Source organism: Cynocephalus volans, chromosome X, assembly GCF_027409185.1.
Source record: "Cynocephalus volans isolate mCynVol1 chromosome X, mCynVol1.pri, whole genome shotgun sequence".
Taxonomy (NCBI): domain Eukaryota; kingdom Metazoa; phylum Chordata; class Mammalia; order Dermoptera; family Cynocephalidae; genus Cynocephalus; species Cynocephalus volans.
The window spans coordinates 9009840-9026429 of record NC_084478.1 but is presented as its reverse complement, the minus strand read 5'-3'; the positions used below and the strand labels follow the sequence as shown (position 1 = coordinate 9026429).

The 16590-nt window shown below is 39.4% G+C and overlaps 1 protein-coding gene and 1 pseudogene across 1 annotated transcript in view; both read left to right on the top strand.

Moving 5' to 3' along the window:
* LOC134367146 (G-protein coupled receptor 143-like) overlaps positions 1 to 16590 on the top strand; it is a 389602-nt gene that overhangs the window by 297825 nt on the left and 75187 nt on the right. The window lies entirely within an intron of this gene.
* On the top strand, positions 7458 to 9122 carry LOC134367384 (metal cation symporter ZIP8-like; annotated as a pseudogene).

The window sequence follows — 16590 nt, the reverse complement described above, 5'->3', positions numbered from 1 at the left end:
TGTGTATCCCCTCTTGCTTCATATATTGTCTCCAGATATTCCTTATTCCCAGTATAATAACACTGCACGTGAGCACTGGCACCCAGACACTTTGACCCCACACCTCTGATTTATGCACTGCAATCTATTCCAAGAAGTGAGAGATTGGGTCAGAAGACACAATGTTTTTGTTATTCTTGATAATCATTTACCAATGCATTTCTACGTTTGTATCTTTGTTTGCTCCATCATTTTTTCCAATTAAAAAAGTAATAGAGTTTAACCTTAAAACATAAAAAGAAAAATCACTAGCAATCCTGGTATTCAGATGCCTTACTTTGTATCTTCCCAGCATATTTTATGATAGGCAAAAATAAGATCATACTATGTACTTATGGTTTTGTTATCTGCATTTTGGATTCCAACCTACAGGGACATTTTTGCTTGTTCTTCAATGCTCTCCTGCTTTAATATCAGCTAAATATTACAGTGAATGAATGACTGCACTTTAACATATACTAGGTATTAAAGTGTATTTCTATAGCAGAACTAATTAATCCTCCACTGCTTGACAGCTTCTTAAAGAAATCTTTTTATTGTTTTATTATTTTAAAAAATAATACTTATGACAGAAATATCTGAAACTAGTGCACAGCCAGACACCATTAAGAAAAGTCACAATTCGAGTGTCAAAATTAAACACAATGTTGAGTGAAAAGCCAGTCACACAGGAATGCCTACTGCCTGATTCCCATTGTGAAATACAAGCAAAATTGAGCTGAGCTGTTTGGGGATGCATGCTGAGGTGGTAAAACGATAAAGAAAAGTGAGGAAGTGGTGATACTGTATGTCTTAAACTGAGTGGGGGCTACATGGGCATTTGCCCTGTCATGGGTCATCGAACTGTACACTTAGATGTTGTGTGCTTTTCTATACATGGTGATTCTTCACAATACAAATAGCTTTAAAAAACTCATAATCTTTCAAGCCTAGTTAAAAATTTCTTTTAATACCAGCAGTTAACCTCCCAGTTCAATTTATATTCATGATTGCATTGTACATACTATTTTGTAATATGCTGTTTATACTTGATATATTGTGAACATCTTTCTTTTGGTCACATATAATGGTACCTAGAATGGCTATAAGCAAAAAGACTAAAAATAAAAAATGTTGGAGAAGATATGGAGAAACTGAAACCTTTGTCCATTGCTGCAGCCAGTTGGGGAAACAACTTAGCAATTTCAGAAAAGTTAAATATAGGCACCGAGCCAGGGACCAGACCCCCCATCTGTAGAGGATTCATAAAGCAAATGTACCTCACAGGGCCTGGTTTTCCAAAGCCTTGCAGTTTCAAATAGTGACCTTGCAAAGGACAGGAAATTTTCCTCAGGCTATGAAGTCTCTGGTGCAAGATAAAGAATTCTTAAACAGCAAGGTTGCTGGCTCAAAGACAGACAGGCTACTGATTGATATGTAAAGATCATGGAAAATCGCTGGAAGTAGAAGAATGTTTGCTAAGATCAAGCTTTTGTTGGTGGATCACTTAATTGTCTAAAGGAATGTCATCTGACTTGTTTCACTGAAAGTTACCAGCCTATATTGTTAAAATATAATCCCACCTATGTTCTCTTTCTGTAACTTCCTGGTCTGGAAAATAAATGCTGGAAGAGAACCCCAAATGGGGCTTAATTTCCCAAGGAAGGGAAGCCTCTCACTTGAGGGCTCCCGAGGAACTTAACCACTTCGGGGCTTCTCACTGCTCAGAAGAGACGGGCTTTGAGTAATCTTTTGTGGCTCCATCACCCAGGGGAAGTGGGTGACAAATCCGTTTGGGGAAAAGCAACACACATCCCATAACCAGGCACACTGCTAGCACCAAGGAGCATGCCAAAAACATGCCCTCCAGGTGGGTGGCCTGCCACAGCCACCACAGTAACCACAGCTGCTGCAAGTGTGGCTAGACACCACAACCACCACACAGATGGTCCACCAGCCACTGGAGTACATTGACACAAAGAGAGTCACCAGGAGAGACCAAAGAAAAGAAGAGGATGTCTCTCTCCACAAAGCCCATTCCAGAGTGACAGAAGAAGCATCTGCTCTATGATAATATTGGGGGACCTGAACACAACTCTCAGCATTGGACAGATCATCTAGGCAACAAATCAACCAAATAACCATTACTCTTTCAGAGGGAGAGAAGAAATGTAGGGTAATTAGTGGGGAAATGGGGGAGGCACAGGGGGATGGGGAGAGATTGGGCAAGGGGCATAAAGAATAAGTACAATTTGTAACAATACCCATACTAGTATATTCATTTGATCAACATATGTCAACACTGAACCCCCAAAATATGTATAATCAATTATGATTCAATATAAATAGATAAATAAATAAAGTTAAGTATACGATTACCATATGATCCACCAATTCTATTCCCAGGTAACTAAACGAAAGAAATGAGAACCTATGTCCATGCAAAATTTTGTATGCACACGTTTACAGCCTCATTTTTCATAGTAGCCTGGACATAGAATCAATCCACATGTTCAAAAACTGATGAATGAATAAAGAAACTGTGTAACTCCATATAGTAGAATACTACTCAGCAATGCAAAGGGACAAACTTCTCATACATGCTACAACATGTATGAACCTTCAAAACACTATGCTAAGAGAAAAGCATGAAATATTACAGCTCATATGACTCCATTTCTATTTTTCATGTTGGTAGGTAGCTCCATTGCCTGGGTACAGCGTAAATTATTTAACCAAGCTCTACAGTTGAACTCAAAGTTGTTTCTCATTTTTCAATATAACGAACTGTGATGAACATCTTTGTGACTAAGGATTTTTGGCAAACCTTAATTACACCTTGGGACCAATGCCCAGAAGTGGAATTGCCTGTTTGAAGGATTGTGCATTTTCAGGCTTTTGACAAACGTTGCCAAATGGCCCTTCACAGGGTTTGCTCAGCCTCTGCCCCCACCAGGAGAGCAAGAGGGTCAAATGTCTCCTTTCTCAGACGCTCATATGCACTTCCCTCCTGGTACTTCTCAGTCATGGGGACTGTCCCCGGCCCGAGCAGCCTACCCTCATAACTCCCTGTATTTCTTTTCATTTCCGCAGGGAACATTGCTGCCATGACCATCAATAGTGCCAATCGCCAAGTAGCAGGTTTTGCACTTTCCAGCATAGGATGGATCCTCTGCATGTCTTCCATGGGCTTTGTGGAGTGGCAAATGTGGCACACAGATGACTGCTCCCATGCCACCTCTTGCCTTGCCAGTGTGGGAATCTGGAGAGTCTGCGTTTACCACTATAACTTCAGCAAAGCCAAAGTTTGCCACCAATACACCTACCGTGACACCTTCCTTCCTCCTGCTATCCGTGCCGCTCAACACCTCCTGATGGCTGCTGCCATTCTAGGGCTCTTGGGGAGAGCTTTCAACATCTTTGCACTTAGGAATGTGTACATGGGGATTCTTCAGAATAATGCCACCCGCAGGCCATTCATTGCTTCAGGAATTCTGAACATAACTGCTGGTGTCTGTATCTTAATTGCTGTGCTCTGGAATTACTACTCCATCCTGAACCCCAAGGGTATTGCCTTCCCACCAGCTTACCATTGGCCCTTCAAGCCAGATACTCAGGAAATTGGGAGTGCCATTATAGTGGCAACGATAGCTGCCTTCCTGATGTTTTTAAGTGGCTTGCTTTTCCTCTCTTACAAATTTTCCCTGGACAACCCAGTACATCCCAAGGTTCGAGAAATATGCATTTCCAGGTTGCATTGGCTTTGCAAATCCCAGATTCCCAGGAGTTTATGAGAAGTCTTACCAAGATGCTCTACCAAGTAATTCCAAGGACTCAAGACAAGGCAAATGTAGTTTGTGACAAAACCTGGCCAACCGTTTCTTTTTGTTATCTTGTGCATAAGATGAGGTGGTTGAATTGGGAGCTTTCATTAAAAAACAAGCAAACAAAAATCATGTCTTGCTCACATGTCAGTTGGTCTTATAGGATCTCGATTTAATTGTTGGCTAAAGTAGATAGTCAATACTATAAACCTGCTGTATGGAAGTAAGAGTTTTTGAGTACATTAAGCTCTCACATCTCCCTCATAAGCTGCTGCCAGAAACAATAATGAACCTTCTATCCTATGCCATGGTAATAACATCTCCATATCATATGAAGTTTTCCAAAATGTGTGAAAGTAGAGAGAAGAGTCTAAGGAACGTCACACACACATTACCAGACTCAACAATTACCAACAATTATTAGAGATTTTAGCTTCCTCTCCACTTGCCTCCCCCTTTTAAATCTGTTTCTTTTCTCCAAGTATTTTAAAGTAAACCCCAGACATCATGTTCCTTCATCTCCATGTTCTTCAATATCACTCTCTAAAAATGGACATTTTCTTGCAAACGAATTAAACCTAAAATCTAACAATTATTCCTTGTTATCATCAAGTACTCTGAATTTTTAAATACCTCAAAAATAATTCTGTAGTTTTATTTGTGACAAGCCACTCCTTCTGCCTCGTAAGTCTTAATCTATCACACACACACACACACACACACACACACACACACACACACACACACACACACACACGGCACTCCCCCCACAGCCTGTTATGTTTTGTTTTGTTTTTTAATGATTTGGATTTGCTGAAGAAAGAGGGTCAATTGTCCTGTCACTTAACTTGTTACCACTAGAGGCTCAATTAGATCCCTGGTGACCTCTCTGAGGAAGACCATGTCATAGGCGGTGCCATGCACTGCATACTGAATGCATCATAGCAGGTGGCACGTGATCCTTGTTCCTTTTCGTGATCCGAAGACTGATCAGTGGTGAATCCAGGAGGGGAAGTCTGACCCCTCTTGTAAATTTTTTCATCACACCTTCCCCTGTCCCTAATGGTTTCATCTATTGACTGTCCTTGTTTGGATCACAGTAAGGATCGCAAGCGGTGACATTCTAACATGAACATTCTTGCCGGATTTATTAGCTGGGATGCTTTTGTAAAGAGTTTTCCCTCATTAGCTGTGGCCATTTGCTTCGTCCAAAATTCAGGGCTGGCCGGTTAGCTCACTGGTTAGAGCGTGGTGCTGGTAACACCAAAGTCAGGGCTTTGGATTAATGTACCAGCCAGCCACCAAGAATAAATTTTTGCTGAATAGGGGATGAAAAGATGGAGTGAAACTTAACTGCACTATTTAAAAAATAAATTAAACAAATAAAATTTAGTGCCTACAAAAAGTCAGGGTAAATACTTTATTTTTTCCCTCTAAGTGTTGCTTTTTCAAGTAGACAGGGAGAATGTCCTAGTTACCTTTGGTGTTGCCCAATGTATTTGTTTTTTGTTTTTTTCTATTTCAGTTTTTTCTTTCTCTTTTTGGAGTATCAATAACTCTTGAGTCTGAACTCATGAGATTGTTTCTGTGTTTTTATCATGGACATTTTCAAATACATTCAAAAGTAGTCTTTATTTTCTCAGCTTCATTACTTATTAATATATGATTAGTCATGTTTTATCCCTACCCTTACTACCTGCTCTGACCACAGAATTGGATTATTTTGTAGTAAATCACTGGCAATATATTATTTTATCCATAAATTCTCCATTATATATTTCTAAAAGATAAGGACCCCTTCTTTCTTTGACAAAACCACATTGCCAGTATCACATCAAAAAGGTTAACAGTAATTTCTTAATGTACTCAAATACGCAATGTTCAAATTTCCCTAATTGTCTCATAAATGTTTTTAACAGTAACTTGTGGGTTTCGATCTGTTCAAAATGTTTCACTCAGTTGCATTCGTTACTCCTTTTTATGATCAAGTTGTAGCATCTTTGGCAGTGAAGCCATGGGGACACATATGTCCATTGACTTGTCTCCATTGATATTTTCTAAGAGCAAAAAAAAAAAAATCTATATTCAAGACAATCATAACATTCTATTTGCCTCATGTAACTCCTCATTTTCTCAACGAAATTTGTTCTATGAAAATGATTTTCCTATAGAAAAAAATGGTACAGAGAAAGACATAACAGTACAATTAATAACTACATTCATCAAGTGTTATGGAGAGAAATGTTGAAATTAAAACATATTTATTTGCTCTTATCTAATTACCTTGTATAGCAGAGGTTCTTAACCTTATGGAAATTCTCCCTAGAATAATGCCCATGCACACAAAATTATGCACAAGTTCATAACCCTCTTGGAACCTATTCATGGACTTCATTTTAAAAGTAAGTGACAATTCCGAAAGTTTTTTTTTTTTTTTTCATGTATGGGCTAGAAACTCTCCCATCTCATAATCTTCAGGTTATTTTTTAAACAAATTAACTTTTCCTGGTTAAAAACATGCCTAGAATATTAATGAGCACAGGTATATTGTGCTAACGACCATTTTCTTAAACAGCCATGAGTGTTGGTTCCCATATTTAAAGTTGAAGAAAAAATTGTAATTCTCATAAAATCAAAGTCATTTTCCTTTCTTTCAAAAAACATGACTAAAATGCAAGTTAATATTTGAAAGGGAAGGATGTTGCTGCAGAAGCACTATCTCAGGAGTGCAGGAAATTCTAAATGCAGTGAGATCATGTAAGCATCTCATAGACGTGACACCTGTGGTCTGCACGCTGCCAGTACGGGGCTTCCCGTTCATCTTTTTTGTTTTGCTCTTAAAAATACTCTATTGAAATAATTTTTCTAAGGCTTGGTTGAAGTACAGTGCACATACCATAAAATTCATCTTTGAATGTGTACAATTCGGTGCTTTTTAGTATATTCACAGAATAGTACAACCATCACCACTGCCTAATTGCAGGACATTTTCATCATCCCAGGAAGAACCCCCAGACCCATTAACAGTCCCTATTAGTCTTTGAGGCTTTCTATTCTGTCCCTCAACAAGATTTCCCGGGCGTATCTTGTACATGTCTGGCAGAAGACCTTGAATCCAACCTGCTGTTCCTTCACTGAGCCCTCGACATGGGGATGGGATTTAGAAACCACAAGCTGGGCCCCAGTGGTGACTTTCCTCCTGAGTTGTCGCCATATCTCGATCTCTTTAGTGGATAAGACTAGGATATATGAATTTCTGAGATGAAGAAAATCATTATGAGATTCAATTCGTCCTTAACTTACAGAACTGTTGTTTAGCTGCAATTATATTCTGCATTTCTTTCTCACAGATTCAAAACCCAACAATACTGACATAATTACTTATTTGCTTTATTCTGTAACATAGAAAAATTTTTAAAATATTACCAATATCATTAGTAAGCATAATAGATAAAGGTTAAGGTTTCTTTGAAGCTCTATTTGTCCCTAAAATTGATTGTACTAGGCTTCGATAGTCAAAACACTGCATTCTAAAGTTATTTGGTGGGGTGCGCCCGCGCGCGTCCCTGTGCGCGCCAGCCAGTCGTGGGCCCTCGAGGGGCAGCCCCGGCCAGGATGGCCCTGGGCCAGGCGGTGGCTGGGCTGCTGCTGCTGGCGGCCGCCAGCCTCGGAGGCGCGGCGGAGGTGCCGGAGCTCGCCTTCAGCGAGGATGTGCTGGGTGTGTTCGGTGCGAATCGGAGCCTGTCCGCGGCGCAGCTCCGGCGCCTGCTGGAGCAGCTGGGAGCCGCCCCCGAGAGGGCGCCCCGGAACTCGGCCAACTGCACTTCAACCAGTGCTTATCTGCTGAAGAGATCTTTTCCCTTCATGGCTTTTCAAATGCTACCCAAATAACCAGCTCAAACTTCTCTGTGATCTGTCCAGCAATCTTACAGCAATTGAACTTTCACCCTTGTGAGGATCAGTCCAAACCCCAAACAAAACCAAGTCTTTCAGAAGTTTGGGGATATGGATTCCTGTCAGTGACAATTATTAATCTGGCATCTCTACTTGGACTGATTTTGACTCCGTTGATAAACAAATCTTATTTCCCAAAGATTTTGACCTATTTTGTGGGGCTGGCTATTGGGACTCTTTTTTCAAATGCAATTTTCCAACTTATTCCAGAGGCATTTGGATTTGATCCCAAAGTCGACAACTATATTGAGAAGGCAGTTGCTGTGTTTGGTGGATTTTACATATTTTTCTTTTTTGAAAGAATGCTTAAGATGTTATTAAAGACATATGGTCAGAATGATCATACCCACTTTGGAAATGGTGACTTTGGTTCTCAAGAAAAAACTCATCAACCTAAAGCATTACCTGCCATCAATGGTGTGACATGCTATGCCAATCCTGCTGTCACAGAGCCTAATGGACACATCCATTTTGATAATGTCACTGTAGTATCTCTACAGGATGGAAAAAGGGACTCAAGTTCATGTACCTGTTTGAAGGGGCCCAAACTGTCAGAAATAGGGACAATTGCCTGGATGATAACTGTCAGCCATGCCCTCCACAATTTCATCGATGGCCTAGCAATTGGGGCTTCCTGCACCTTGTCTCTTCTTCAGGAACTCAGTACTTCTGTAGCAATCCTGTGTGAGGAGTTTCCTCATGAGTTAGGAGATTTTGTGATCCTACTGAATGCAGGGATGAGCACTCAACAAGCCTTGCTATTCAACTTCCTTTCTGCGTGTTCCTGCTATATTGGGCTAGCTTTTGGCATTTTGGTGGGCAACAGTTTTGCTCCAAATATTATATTTGCACTTGCTGGAGGCATGTTTCTCTATATTTCTCTGGCAGATGTGTTTCCAGAGATGAATGATATGTTGAGAGAAAAGGTAACTGGAAGAAAAACCGATTTCACCTTCTTCATGATTCAGAACGCTGGAATGCTAACTGGGTTCACAGCCATTCTGCTCATTACCTTGTATGCAGGAGAAATTGAATTGGAGTGACAGGAAATGGAAGATGGTGCTGTTAATGAAGGCATTTAATAAATAAAAACATCTCCAAAGGGATTTTAAAGCCGATCTTATTTAGTTAAAAGATAATTTTGTTTTCAACTGTAGGTCAGGAAAACTAATTATTGATTTCAGATTTGTGAAATAGGCCATTATTTGTTGTTAAAAATATTTTTGGTTTCAGTCTGAAATGCCTGGTATAGGGTGTCTTTGGTGTGAATACCCATTTTTCAATGTTTCATGCATATTAGAAAATCATCACAAAGCAAAAGATATGCATTTTATAATCATGCAGCCGTGTAGATCCAGACAAAATAAAAGGTTGTGTAAGCTTTTAAAACTCTGTGGTAGGATTATACTTTCAAGTGGTTTCAGAATGGTTTTCTTTCAATTTGTTCTAGCACTTTCAAGAGCAAGTACGTCAAAATGTGAAAGAGAATCAAAATGTATACAACACCAATATAAATGATTCCAAAGCCTTAATGAACCCAAGAAAGAAAGATTGCTCACAACTTTTATTCTGTTTTATATTTCAATTAGGAACTTATAAGATTGTTTTGAAAATTATCCTAAAATAATATGAATTAGGATATAAATAAAGTTTTGCTGATCCTTATACATTCAGGCTTAGAGGTTTATCTTTAAGTGTAAACACTACCAGATTTATAAAAAGCCAGACTTGCTTCTTTGTGACTTATGTTGTGGTTGCATCCCTTACAAATGGCAGAATAGTATGTATAGCAAGTGATAGCTCAGTTTCAGCATACCATGTGTTTGCTTTGTGAATGTCAGAATGTGTTGGTTTAGAGAAACAAATTGAATGTAATTTTAAGCAATTTACCTTTCAAGATACATAATTACTTAGCAGAGAATATCTTAATAGATGAAAAACAATAGCTGGACTGCCGTACTTGTATGTCAAGGACTGATTAACTGGAAAGTGTATGTTCTTGTGGGTGATTTAGAGTCATTCAGAAAAAACTTATTTTGTGTTTAGTCTACATTTTTCCATATGGTATACCTTGGGGAAAAAAATTCAGCACACCGTGGTTATTTTTCTACCTTTTTTAGAAGATAGAGCCTATTTACTCATTTAGGAGACTTAGAAAATTGGTCTAAAATTGAACATCATAACCCCAATCCACACTCCTAAGTCACTTAAGGAAGGATATTTTGACAGTGAGGAAAACTATTGGTAAAAGTCAACAATAATCTCAGGAATTACATTTTCCTACAGACCATAAAATGTTTTCACATAGCAGCAATGCAGATTTAATTAATATTTAACATGTATGTTAATGTGTATTTCACTTTATGACAATTAAAAAAATTGTTTCACCAAATAGTAAACAACTTTGAAACCAAAAAAAAATAAAAATAAAAAAAATAAATAAAGTTATTTGGTGTAAAATTTTTCTTTGTATGGTTATATCACCAGCTTGATAAGCAATTAAGTTTATTCCTTTCAGCTTGTTTTCTATTTTTAGGGATTTATTTTGTCTTTTTTACATAGTTTTCTTGTTGAATATGTAAAATATTTACATAATTTCAAAGTCAAATTTACAAAATCAGGTTCATTCAGAAAAAAGTCTAAATAAACGTCTGTTCCTATCCCCATTCTATTCTCTCCCACTGTAGATAACATTTTAATTTTATTTTTCAGTATTTTCTTTTGCACATATGTGCAAAATGGTATGTGTTCACATTTATTCCACCTCTTATAAAATGCTATCATAGTGTGTATATAGCTTAGCACCTTGCTTTTTTCACTGGGTAATACATTCTTAGAGATCAGTCTATATGTAAACATCTTTCTTATTGTTTTTATGGCTGCAAAGCATTCTATTGTGTGGATGTGCTCTGATTTATGCAATCAGTTATGTATGTATAAACGTGTGTGTGTGTGTGTACATATTATAACTTTGTGCATATATATTTTTGTATTTTTGCCAGTATATCTTTGGGATAAATTCCTAGGACTGCTGTATCAAATGGTCAATACATTTGTAATTTTAAAAAACATTGCTAAATCTTCCACTAATAGGGGGTGTAGTGGATTGAATTTTGTCCTTCCAAAACTCACTGAAGCTTGAATTGTATCCCCCACATTTTATGTATTAGAAACTTAGCCCCCACTGTGGCTGTTAAGAGAGTGGGAAATCCTAATACGGCAATTGAAAGGTGGAGTCTTGAAGAGGTGATTGGATTGCAGGACTGTGCAGCAGTGGATGGATTAAAAATGGTGGTCAGGGGCCTGGTTCTGAGGGTTTTAAAAGAGGAGGAGAGTCTGTCTTTCTTTCTCTGCTCTCTCTGCTTCCACCATCTTGGAATGTGAGACCACTGAGTCACTGTTGCCACCACCAGATGCACTTTGGACTTCCTAGCCTCAGAAACTGTAAGCAATAAATTTTGTTTCTTTATAAATCACCCAGTCCCGTGTATTCTGTTATAAACAACACAAATGGACTAATACAGGGGGGATCCATTTTGCACTCCCATGAGCCAGCTATGAAAATGTCTGCTTCCTAACAGCCCTGTCAAAGAATACATTGAAAAACACTGAATTTTTCTTCAGTATGATTCGTGAGAAAGGCTATCTCTCGGTTATTTCAATGACCTTTTTTTTTTAGTGAGGCTGTACTCTTTCAAATGTTTAGTGGCTATTGTTTTTTTCTCAGCATTGTCTGTCAGTTGTCTGTTGCTATGTAACAGATTCCTGCAGCACTAAATGGCCTCAAGCAACACACATTTATTACCTCGCAGCTTCTGTGGATCAGGAGTTTGGGCACAGCTTAGCCGGGTCCTCTGCTTCATGGACTCTCACAAAGCTGCAATTAAAATGCCAGCTGGGCCTGTGGTCTCATCTGAAAACTCAGTGGGGAAGGATCCACTTCACTGCTCGCTTACACTGCTGTTGGTGGGATTCATTTCCTTAGTTCCTCAAACGCTACTGGCCAGAGCCTTCGATTCCTTACCGTATGGGCCTATGTCCGTAGAACTTCTCAAAACATGGCAGAGCAAGTAAGTGAGACAGCCAGGGACAGCCAGCAACGGAGAGAGTGCTAAGAAGAAGGAAGTCATGATGTTTGTATAACTGATCCACAGAAGTCACAGCCCATGGCTTTTGCCACTTCCTATTCATAGAAGCAAGCCACTAGGTCCGGCCCACACTTCGCAGGAAGGGGTCAGGGTATTGACTACATGTTAGGTGGGGATCTCTGGGGCCATGTGACAAGCTGCCCGCCACAGTATCTAATTATGTTTCTAGCCCCTTCCTCTACTGACTTGTTGGTATTCTCGATTTTTAGAAGTTCTTTATATGTTATGGATATTTGCCCTTTGTGCTCTCAGTCCCAAATATCTTTCTTAATTTCTCATTTGGTTTTGTACTTTGCTTATGGTATTTTTGTTATGCAAATGTGTTGGTAATGTTTACCTATTGTTAAATTTATTAATCTTCCTTTTATTGCTTTTGGTATTTGAGTCACAGTTTAGGTGTATTTCTCCCTATTACATGTTATAAAGGCCTTTGTTCATTTTTTTCCTGGCTCTTCAATGGGTCCATTCCTACTGTATTCATTTGCAATTTATCCTGATGTAGTCTATTGGGTCAAATTTTATTTTTTCGAAATGATTCTCCTTTTGTACAATTCCACTTAATTTTAAAATCCATATTTTCTCCAATGATTTGAGATGTTATCATTTCCATATTGAATGGAAATGTTATCATTTCCAGATATTGGGCTCATTTCTGGACATCCTATTTGACTCCTTTAGTGCATTTGTATATTCATGTACCAGTCCTACCCTGCTTTAAATTTCAGGGATTGTAATAGTCCATTTTCTATCACTTATAACAGAATACCTGAAACTGGGTAACTTATAAAGAAAATAAATTTATTTCTAACAGTTTTGGAGGCTGGGACGTCCAAGGCTGATGGGGTGTATCTGGTGAGAGCCTTCTTTTTGGTGGGGCCTCTGCAGAGCCCCGAGGTGGCACCAGGCATCACATGGCAAGAGGGCAAGAGCGTGTAAACATGCTCACTTAATCTCCTTATGAAGCCTCACAGTGCCACTCCTATTATAAACCCCTTATCCATTAACCCATTACTCCATGAATAAATTAACTATTCATAAGGATAGAGCCCTCACAATCCAATCACCTCCCTAAAGCACCGTCTTTTAAATATCATAGTCAGATTTCACACCCTCTTTTCACTGTTACACTGGAGATCAAGCTTCAGTCTGAGTTTTGTGGGGACATTCAAACCAGAGTAGAGATTGTATTTGTCAGGGTTCTCCAGGGAAATAGAACCAATAAGATATATAGATAGATGTGGAGTATATATAAAGCAAATGTACCTCACAGGGCCTGGTGTTCCAAAGCCTTGCAGTTTCAAATATTGACCTTGCAAAGGACAGGAATTTTTCTCCAGGCTGTCTAGTCTCTATGGTAAGATAAAGATTTGTAACACAGCAAGGTTGCTGGCTCAAAGACAGACAGGTTACTGATTGATATGTAAAGATACTGGGAAATTGCTGTAGAAGAAAATGCTTGCTAAGATAAAGCTTTTTTTAGTGGATCGACTTAATTGCATTATAGAATGTCACCTTGCTTGTCTTACAGAATGTTACTAGCTTCTATTGTTAAACTTGTTTAACTGTACTTGGAAAAAACCCCACCTGTGTTCTCTTCCTGTAACTTCCTGGTCTGGAGAATAAATGTGGGAAGAGAACCCCAACTTGTGGTTAATTTCCCAAATGGAAGGAATGCCTCTATCTTGAGGGTTCTGGGAGATTAACTCCATTTTGGGGCTTCTCACTGCTCAGAAAAGATGGGCCTTGAGTAATCTCTGGCAGCTCTATCACCCAGGGCAATAGGGGTGACAAATTCATGGGAGGTGGAGCAACAGATAGACATAGATAGAGATAGATATATAGACATCAATACATGACAGGGGATTCATTAGGGGAATTGGCTCATGTAACTACAGAGACTGAGAAGTCCCACAACCTGCTGTCTGCAAGCTGGAGACCATGGGATCCAAGTAGCCTGACTCGAATCAAGTCCAAAAGCCTCAGAACCAGGGAAGGCGACGGTATAAATCTCAGTCCAAGGCCAAAGCTCTGAGAACCCAGTGGGCTGCTGGTATATGTTCTGGAGTCCAAAAGCTGAAGAACCTAGAGTTCTGATGTCCAAGGGCAGGAGAAGGAGGATGTCCCAACTCCAGGAGAAAGAAAGAATTCACCTTTCCTCTGCCTTCTTGTTCTATCTGGGTCCCCACATGATTGGACCATGCCCACCCACATTGAGGGTGGATCTTCCCCGCTCAATTCACCAACTCACAGGCCAATCTCCTCTGGAAACATCTTGACAGACACATCCAGAAAGAACGCTTTACCAGTTCTCTAGGTATTTCTTAATCTAGTGAACACCTAAAAGCATCACAGAGACTTATTTTAAAATAGAATGTATGTTATTTGGGATCTTATTCCTTCCCCACCCTGAGGACTTACTTGTTTCTACTAATTTTCCATATGAACTTTATAATCAACTTGCCTTACTCCAGACTGGAAAAAACACAAAACTCTCAGTATTTTCATGAGGATAATGCCAAGTTTATACATTAACTTAGGGATCATTTACATATTTATAATATTGAGTCTTCCTATTCAAGAACATGGGATGTCTTTCCCTTTGTTCAAGTGTACTTTTGCAGTTGAAGGAAAGCTTAAGGTAGTTTTCTTTGCATTGGGTTGTTTCCAGTACAGGGCAATTATCCATAAAGCGACTCGATACATTTGCATTTGGGTTTATGCATGACTACAGGTTTTCATTTCTCTTGGGTAAATATCTTGGAGTAGGATTGCTGGGGAGTGTGGCAAATCTAATGTATTCTTAGACTTTCAACACATGCAGAGTGTTAGTTTTTCCATTCTGCATTTATAGCTGTGGGGAGGAGGGGTTAAATACTTCCTCTCTTCTGGTGATTATCAATGGAATGGTTACAATGGTTTTGTTTTGTTTTGTTTTTTAACTTCTACTAGGAGTATAGGTCTTGTTTATACAAATTTAGGTCACTGCTCCCAGGACCCCACTCAACAGGTGTGCCTTTTGTGGGCTGTGGAGAGTTTTTTTATCCCAAACTTAATGGGCGGCCTAACTAGCTCTGAGGGTAACTTCTAAGCCCCCAATTGTCCTTATCTGATTCCACTGCAAAATCATGCTTAAGGCCAGCCCTGGGGGGACAGACGACTTCAGCTCATTCTCTTGCCGATTAAGTCCTTCAGTGAACATCAATGTATTTCATATGAGAAATGCCACCAAACATTCAACCAAAAGCTATGGGGACATAACATATACCTTCTACTTGTGCGGCTTGATTGCCCACAGCTTTTCAGGTGTATAAAAGGCCTCAATCAAGAATAAATAAATGGCTGAAAAAGTAAGGGTTTCATAGGTTAAACATTAGACATACTTTTATCTCAGATTTACACACACCGAAGGGTCCTATTGAGTCCACAGAAGGGAGATCAAAAGGCCAACCTGGAATGTTCGTCTTCTCAAAGAATATTTATTTAAGTCTTGGAGAGCATTTTAAAATTGGTTCCCCCTGTGAAATGTCAGTCTATCAGCTACGAATGCATGCTCCACAAACACTGCCTAGGAACCCAGCGGGGTGGGTTTGCTCATATAACGTCAAACAAATCCTTTGCCTCTGGGCTTTGTGTTCTGATTTGTGCGCAAGGAATTCCCCCTTTCTGATGGAGATTTTGTAGAGTATTTGTAAATTCATTTTTTAATTGAAACATAATTGATTATACATATTTCTGGAGTACAGAGTTGACTATCAACTTACTACATTATATAAGGAAAAAGCAAAGAGAGTGTGTCCTGTGTATTTCCTTTCGGTGCAACACACACCAAAGGGTGCTGGAAAGGCTGGTGGCATTTCTTTCATTCTTTCTCCCCACTAGAGAGCCTTCTAGGGTATCTGGGAGCCGGAAGGGTGGTGTATGGCATTGGGGTTGGAGACGAGAGCTGAAAGGTGCCAGTGAGGGGCGGGACCAGCTCGGTGTTGGCGACCCCTTCCTCCCCCACAATCTGATACAATATTTGGAGATTGAATCAATATTGTTTGCATGCTTATCATTACACTTCATAATTATTCTTCGTGTCCCTTACCCAATTTATGTCTTACTCCCTCCCCCTCCCCCTTTCCCACCTCTAGTAACCCTAGGTCTGTTCTCTCCTGAAAATTCAATGTATTATTGTGGTCTTTCTTTCTTTTTCTTTCTTTCTTCCACTTATGAGAGAGGACGTGCGGCATTTCTCTTTCTGTGTCTGTCTTATTTCACTTAACTTAATATTCTCCAAGCTCATCCATATTGCTGCAAATGGCAGAAGTTCTTCCTTTTTTATGGCTAAGAGATTTTGTAAAATTTTGATAGCATTCTTTAGTAAATGTGCTTCTCCTGGTGACTATAATTTGTACAATATCCTCAGCTCTCAAGCATTGGGAACTAGAAGGGAATCACACCCTTTTGCATTTAGTTAGAATTCTTGGCTTCCTTCCCCTTTGAAAGGAGCTGGACGGTGAGTCTGAATCCCACTCAGGCCTTCAGGGCTGGTCTTGGAGAGATTCTCATGTGTTCTCCATGTAACTACAAGAATGGCTTCTAAAATGGTTCCTAGGTAAACCTCACGTTTCCCCAACAAAATCTTTCCCTACAGTAGGTCTAAT